The sequence below is a fragment of the Lissotriton vulgaris genome, unplaced genomic scaffold (assembly GCF_964263255.1).
Source record: "Lissotriton vulgaris unplaced genomic scaffold, aLisVul1.2 SCAFFOLD_415, whole genome shotgun sequence".
In the NCBI taxonomy this organism is placed as follows: Eukaryota; Metazoa; Chordata; class Amphibia; order Caudata; family Salamandridae; genus Lissotriton; species Lissotriton vulgaris.
In genome coordinates, this window is record NW_028248207.1 from 364,001 (window position 1) to 370,000 (window position 6,000).

A 6,000-nucleotide genomic window follows, 5' to 3' on the forward strand; every position below is an offset into this window, starting at 1 on the left:
TTGCTGGAAATTAGATCCTCCAGAAGGGGCAGCATGACCGGAGGAAAGATGCTCATGTTCAGGAGTTCGGTAAATCATATTCTCAGTTCCCAGTCCGAAGCCACAAGGATGACTTTGATTCAGTCCGCAATGATCTTCTTCAGAACTTGAAGCAGGAGTGGTATTGGTGGAAATGCGTACAAGAGTCCAAAACCCCACTTGAGACTAAATGCTTCTCTGAGCAAGAGCTGCCTTGGAAACTCCAACACGCAGAAGTGCTGGCATAGTGCATTCTATGCTGCAGGGAATAGATCTAACCAAGGTCCTCCCAAGTCGCAGAAGAAACCTTGCACTACCTCTGGGTGGAGATGTAATTCATGATCAACTAGGCATTGATGGCCGAGTTTGTCCACCATAGCGTTCAGCAAGCCTGCCAGGTGTGTAGAACCAGGAAAACAACTGGCTTCTTGACAAACACCCGCCCTGTTTGTGGCAATACTACATGGCGGTGATGTTGCCCATGAATACCTGAACCAAACTCCCCTTGATCGATAGCTTTCAATGCCAGGCGTATCACTCTCAGCTCCAACAAGTTGATGTGAAGTTCAGACTCTGTTGGAGACCAGAATCCTCTGGTCTCCACCTCTCCCAGATGGCCACCCCAACCCAGAAGGGATGCATATGTCACCACTTTGAGGTCTGAGTGGGGAAAGCAGAGGGGTCTGCCGCTGACTCAATCGCGGTTTGTCAGCCACCACTGCAGGTCTTTTGCAGTTCCCTCTAATATCTGGACCAGGTCGGAGAGATTACACTGAAATTTCAGGTCCCAATGCAGAGCCTGCGAATTCCGGCGAGTTTGCTTTTCCAGCAGGATGCAGGAGGCCATGAGACCCAGCAGCTGCAGAGTCAGTCTCACCAAAATCCAGGATAGAGGCTGAAACATAGGAATCATTAACTGGATATCCTGGACTTGCTGCTCCAGAGTGTAGACACAGAACTGCAATATGTCCAGAATGGCTGTGATGAAAGGGACCATCTCAGAGGGAGTCAAGTTCGATTTCATCATATTTATAGTAAACCTCAGGTTATTCAGGAGGGCTGCAGTAGTCTAGAGGTGGGAGACGACTGCCTGGGGCAAGCCCGCTTTCAGCAGCGAGTCATCAAGGTAGGGGAAGACTGGAACCCATGAACCTCTGCAGATAAGCTGCCACTACCGCCATTACCTTTGTGGACACTCAAGGGGCGGTGGTAAGAATGAACAAGAGCACAGCAAACTGAAAGTGCTCTTGGCCCACCGCAAACCGCAGGTAACCTGTGAGTCGGCAGAAAGGGCATATAGAAATATGTTTTCCGCAAGTCCAGCGCTTTCTTCCAATCTCCAGGGCAGACAGGACCTGAACAGACGTGAGTTTCTTGAATTTCTCTTTTTTCAGAAAGTAATTGAGAAAGCGCAAATCTAAGATAGGGCTGAGGTCTCCGCCCTTTTTTGAAACCTGTAAGTAGCAGGAATATCACCTACGATCGTCTTCTGATGTTGGCACCATTTCGATATCTCCTTTGGCCAGAAGAGCCTGTACTTACGGATGCAGAAGGGAGAGGTGGCCCTCCATCAGCCAATCTGAAGATGGTGGTGCTACTGTGAATGGAAGGGTGTAACCCTGCTGAACAATTTGGAGCATCCAGTTTGTCTGAGATAATAGACTGCCATTGGGGCAGGGGGTGTGGATCCTGCTGCCGACTGGTTGCCCATAATGGGGTTTGGAGGCTGCAACTGCCTTGGGGAGGGGTGAGTGGGGGGCGGGGGGTTGGCGGACTGGGCAGACCTCTGGTCTGGTGTCCCACAAGGCTTCTAGGAACAGTATTTCCGAACGCGAAAGGACCGAGGATCTGCTTGCTGTGGTGGCTGGGCAGAAAAGGACACAACTGGTAGCCCTTACCATAGCTACGGAAGGGTGAAAGTCAGAATGGGCTGGCGTGGGGCCATGGAGTGTCTTTAATGTGCTCAAACACAGAATCTGCCTTATCGCCAAACATGTGAGTGCCATTGAAGGGCATGTCCATAAGGTATGCCTTGATATCCCCAGAAAAGCCAGTTGGCCTCAGTCAGGCGTGGCGACAAACTGCCACTGACTAAGCGAACGTTCCACCTAGCAAATCTGTTGTCTCCAGTCCTCACAGAATTGTTAACTTTGCTGCGTCCCTGCCATTGGCAATAACTGGGGACAGTATGGCTTGGGCCTGGGCATGGGCAACACTTGCGTAACCTGAGTCCCATACTGTATGGAATACGGTCTCAAGAGGCACGCTGTGTTCACGGACCGCAGTGCAATGCTGGTGGGATAGAAAATCCCCTTGGAGAAGGTATCTAGCCTCTTGGATTCTCTATTCTATCCGGTGGTGTGGTAGGAAAAGCGCCAGGGTTAATCATGGAGATGGAGGCCTGAAGGACCAGGCGCGCTGGGGTGGGGTGCTCGGTTAGGAAAGCTGGGAATGCCCAACGCAATGGCATTGGGCAATCATTCTGTGCACAGGAGCGACGTTGCAATGCTTGGACCAGGCCCTGAGCAAGACGTCAGTGAGGGATTCATTAGAGGGGAGTAGAGGTTCAGTGGGGTCTACCCAAGGTGGACGCACCTCTGTCAAGACGTTAGTCTTGACTGCAACTGATGGCAGTGTACATCCAGGACCTCAGCCACCCTCCTCACCACCAATGCAAATGAAGCCCCTTCCTCCGTAGCCATACTAGGAGGTGCGACCAGGCCAGTGTTAGGAGAGATGTCCAGACCACTAGCATCTGCCTGTACCTCATACCAGATATCAATCAAGGGGTCTTCCAAAGGGTCAGGATAACCATAGAGATCCTCAAATTCGTCCCAATCGTATTCCCCATAGGGCCTGTCAGTACACAGAGGCACTGTCTCTGACCTGGATGTTCTTGGTCTGGCCGTTGCTGGTGTCAACATGGGTCCAGCTACATATCGGAGTCAGTGTGATGATGGGGTCAGCGCAGACAAGAGCCGTCGGCGGCACTGAGAACAGCACCACTGGAATGGCGCATGACGATGACCATTGGGAATAACTCCAAGAGTGTGCCTGCGACCTTCCTCACAACCAGGAACTGGAGCGGTGCGGAGTCGTCTGGTGTTGATTGAGCTGGAGCTTCAGAGCATGCTCCTGAACGGCCTTGGAGTTCATTGCTTGACAGACTGGGCAGGCCTTGGAGTATTGGCCGGTTCCAGGCACCACAATCAAACCAGGGGGTTTGTCACAGACATCTGCCTGCGACAGGATCCACAAGGTTTAAACCCACAGTTTTTTTAGGGACATCCTTAATGCACAATGAGAGCTTAGCTAAAAAACAGAACTCTGAAAAAAAGTCAAAAACAGTAGTCTAAAAAATGACTGAGGCAGCTTTTTCCCAATTTGCGCTGATGGTGTGGAAAGATGAGAACCAATGTCAGTGCGCTGGGGTGGCACCTATATAGGCACTGCGCACATCACTTTTGGTGTGGATGACGCCGGTGCAGAGCCAATGGACGCCACCTCAAGATTTGCAGGATACAATCTGATGCCTGGGGAATATTCCAAGGTAAGGAATCTGCGGCTAGAAGTACCCATCAAATACAAGTTTCTGAACTTATTAAGGTGTAGAACTGGTCAAGCTACCAAAGCACTAACGAGTCTTTAAAATACCACACTGAAACCAATGTGTTCTTTTTAAAGTCATGAAAAATATGTCCACATATCAGGCAAATGTTACGCTGTGAAATGTTCATAAAATCTGCAAAGCTATCAATGTACAAATGTTAAAACATGCTTGACTTCTTTCACAGTGCCCAATAATGGTTACAATGATCTACTGACCTTCTTCAAAGAAATCTGTATAAACAGAGCATGTAGATTAACGCCCTTCATCTCGCTTGGTTTCCTGCACTATTTTCAAATCTTGTAGTAGTTCTGCTCTTTTCACAGAAGCAAAGCAAGTGTGCCATGGATCCCAGTACAAGCAAGGAAAATGGGTTTCTACCCCCACCCCGGAAGAAAAAGACATCAATAACCGGGCTCCAGTAGGATCTTCACAACAATGGGCTGTGGTGCCACTGCACCTTCTGCACTACTGTTTGCTAGCCCCTGCTCTTCACGAAGTCTCTTTGCTGGGACCACAGCCTAAGCCTCACCATCTGCAAAATTTTACTTATCCATTTATTGATATGTACGGAGGTCAAACGTCAGCATTTTATAAACCCCACAGTTAAACAAGCTTCTAATCAACTTAATATCTTTCACGCATTCCTGTACAATTGTCCCACCGTAATACATTTGGCTGACAGTCTTTCACAGTGGAAGAGGGTACCTTTGTTAATTTAATGCATGGTTTATCTATTTACCATTGATGAGGGCGCAATCTCATTTATTAACAACTCTTCACAGAGTTGTGATCTTACGAGCTCCATTTTTAACACTAATAAGTAAGTTACTATTTATGTTACGTCCCGATAGAATAGATTGATTGAGCCTCTTTAGCAACCTCAAGAAAACTTACAGTTGAGCTGAGTGGGATTTCAGAAACTTGTGCTACTCTTACTCTTTTAAATTGGTCTGCTTTAACGTAAACCTCGCCCAACAAATATGATAAGTCATGTACATCACAGCCAGACTGGAAAGATTGCAGATATGGGCTGAAAACTGCAAATTTCATAAACTGTGATTCAAGAGACAATGTTTGGGTAATAACTAGCAGCTATACTGAAGGTATAGTTAATGGTAAGTTAAGCATGTTATGGCACGCCAAGGCATCAACTTGGTTAAAACCATTTAGGACTTAAACAAGCATATAGGTTCGCCCCATGGAAGTTCTGGGAAAATACATGTCAAATGGTGTCAATTAAAGCAAACTGGGCCAGTAACATTGGGTAAAGCTAGTGTTGGATAATTTTAATCAGAAGATTTAGGAAAGCGTGGAAAATTGAATAGGTATACAGCACTAGGCCAGCAACATTGGTCAAATCAGTAAAGGCTTTAAAGAGAATTTACAGGGGGGAGAGGTTTCCCTCAAAGGTGTTTCGAAAAGTATAGGCTAATGCTGTATTTTGAAGCAAACAGGCAATAACAATGGTCAAAAGCAACAATCCAGAAACAAATTAAATACATCGAATGTTGAATGAACAAATGCAAAATATTTGACTATGATCTGACCACAGATGCATCAATTGCTCACTACAGAAAGGTCACCAACATAGGAGTTAAATGCAATATTATGGGGTGAGTTTGTGGTTCTCACATAATAGGTTTTAAAGACATGTTGTGGAAAATGGTGCATTTGAAACCCTACATGGCAGTAACGTTTGTCACACCTAAACGGAACATAAACAAAAGTACACAGAATATACTGTCTTCCCCATTTAATTTGTGGGAACACCGATTGTAATTCCTTTCTTGAGAAACACATTTGGTCAAAAAATCAATTTCAATCGGATGCTGTTAAAATTGTACCTTTAAATCGGATCTTTATAGTTAAATAATGCATGCAAATGGTTAGCATCGAAGCAGACTCACCACGACAGACCTCTTAACAGTACTTGTAATCATGTAGTACCTTTACCGAAACCCATTTCCAGTCCAGGCCAATTATACAATGTGCCCCCCCCAAAAAATCAGTGTCCCCCCGTTGACGCAAAGTTCTCACATCATTAAGTCTATACGTTAGTTCCATGACTATAATAGACCCATACTTATTGCCACATCAACAGAACATGATGGTGTTCAAATGTAAGTAGTAATAGTTGACCTATAATCATGATTCCAAGCCCTATTTACAAACATTACTACCCCATATCAGCACATTGTTACATAGTGCATCTGCTACAATACATCGGTAATGCACAAATATGTCTTCTTTCCACATTGTCACTTCAAGGCAAATATTTTTCCATTTTTAGGTCCGGCCTAAAAAGCAGATAAAGCTGCCTGCTGTCAAAGAGATATCGTCTACAAAATAAAACATAGTGCGGACTTTGGGTC

At 46.0% G+C, this 6,000-nt stretch overlaps 1 protein-coding gene across 3 annotated transcripts in view; it reads right to left on the reverse strand.

Annotated features, from left to right (window-relative positions):
• DDHD2 (DDHD domain containing 2) overlaps positions 1 to 6,000 on the reverse strand; it is a 589,722-nt gene that overhangs the window by 315,525 nt on the left and 268,197 nt on the right. The gene's annotated exons all lie outside the window — the stretch shown is intronic.